This window comes from Etheostoma spectabile, chromosome 19 (genome assembly GCF_008692095.1).
Source record: "Etheostoma spectabile isolate EspeVRDwgs_2016 chromosome 19, UIUC_Espe_1.0, whole genome shotgun sequence".
Taxonomy (NCBI): domain Eukaryota; kingdom Metazoa; phylum Chordata; class Actinopteri; order Perciformes; family Percidae; genus Etheostoma; species Etheostoma spectabile.
In genome coordinates this window covers 2,857,935-2,859,455 of record NC_045751.1, presented here as the reverse complement: position 1 = coordinate 2,859,455, position 1,521 = coordinate 2,857,935, and the positions used below count along the sequence as shown (strand labels likewise).

Sequence of the window (1,521 nt, the reverse complement as noted above, 5' to 3'; positions counted from 1 at the left end):
TCTGGAGAATATTTATCAAAAATCTAATTCTGTAAATAAGATTTTGATAAAGCACCAATACAATAGAGTCAACCATACAATATCATTGCAATATCGACATCGAGGTATTAGGTAAAGAATATCGGGATATTTGATTTTCTCTATATCGCCCAGCCCTAATTGTCAGTGATGAAAATGATTTGAAATGTCCTTAGTCTGGACTGAGACCTGCATTCATTTCTTGTGTTCGTCCATTTGGGTTCAGTGGAACCAGCTGGTACGGCTAACATGTTAGCAAACTGTTTCCATTATCCAGCAAACACTGAACAAAGATGGCATGGATTTCAGGTTGTGACCACCTGACAAATGTTCCAATGTTAAATCACGTTATCACTCAGTTTTGGTCTTTGTCCGTCTCTTTAGCTGAGAAACGCTCCACTATGTTCACCAGTTGTAAAATGCAGTATGCACAGTGATTACAGGCAAGAACTTTTTTTTTTTAAACGTATGACCTATTTATTAAATATGAATGGCTGCAGGTGAAAGTGAAATGTAAAAGCTGTTTTCATTCTACGGCTCAACAACTATACTGAAAGGCTGTTAAAAAAACCCTGCTGTGGTTATAATGTCTTTACTCTACCAACTATATGTATTGTTTCCTATTGTGGACAAGCTTTTTATGTCAGTCATGGCATTTTGCGGGTCCTGTCCATTCCCCTCCAGTAATCCCGGTTCGAATAAGAGAGGATTAACCTCTGTTACCAGGGCTTACAAGAGTCCTCTCCTCCAAATGGAGAGTGCAACAGAGTGAGGTATTAGGTCAGTGGGTAGGGGCGGGTGGGTTTGAGTTTGAAAGATGGGAAAGTTATTAGAGGCGAACAATATTAATGCAAGGCGGTGAGCCAATGAAAAGCAGCGAGTAGGGGTGGACCTGTGTCGGGTGAGGGAAAGAGCAAAAAAAGAGGAAAATAATAGGGAGGGGAGCGACTTTCCACAAGTCGTGTGTGTTTGCCAGATCATAAGATTGTACGGCGGCAAACACTCCAGCTGTCATTGAAACACAATAAGTCCACACAGTGGCCAGGCAACAGTAGCTCTGGGCTACATCTGAATCACTAGTACTGGCAACTCAAATCTGCCAATAACTCGGAACTACACATGGACCCCATCGATCAAATCAAAGGAAAGTGTCAAACGTCCCCCATTGGATCCTCCTCTCACTGGCTGTATTAGCCCTCATACATAACCTGGACAATGGACAAATAACATGTACATCTGACATCTCATAACTTATTCCCTGTTACATAATGTTCTTTTTCTTATTCAGTCAGTCAGTTTGTAGGTTATGATGTTTATATTTTATAGTCAGTCAATATTTTAATCATGATCTACTGCACTGTTCAATCACTGCACTGTTCACTTTTTCATTATCATCCTTACAGTAGTATCTCACCTGTCATTACATTTCTGTGAGTGATTTTTATAAAGGAGATTGTTCAACGCCCTCGCTCAGTTGTATTTTGGGTGCATTATTTACATGCT

General features: G+C 40.2%; 1 protein-coding gene across 1 annotated transcript in view; it reads right to left on the bottom strand.

Annotated features, from left to right (window-relative positions):
* LOC116707102 (adhesion G protein-coupled receptor L3) overlaps window positions 1-1,521 on the bottom strand; it is a gene marked incomplete in the record, with an annotated part of 258,534 nt that overhangs the window by 89,585 nt on the left and 167,428 nt on the right.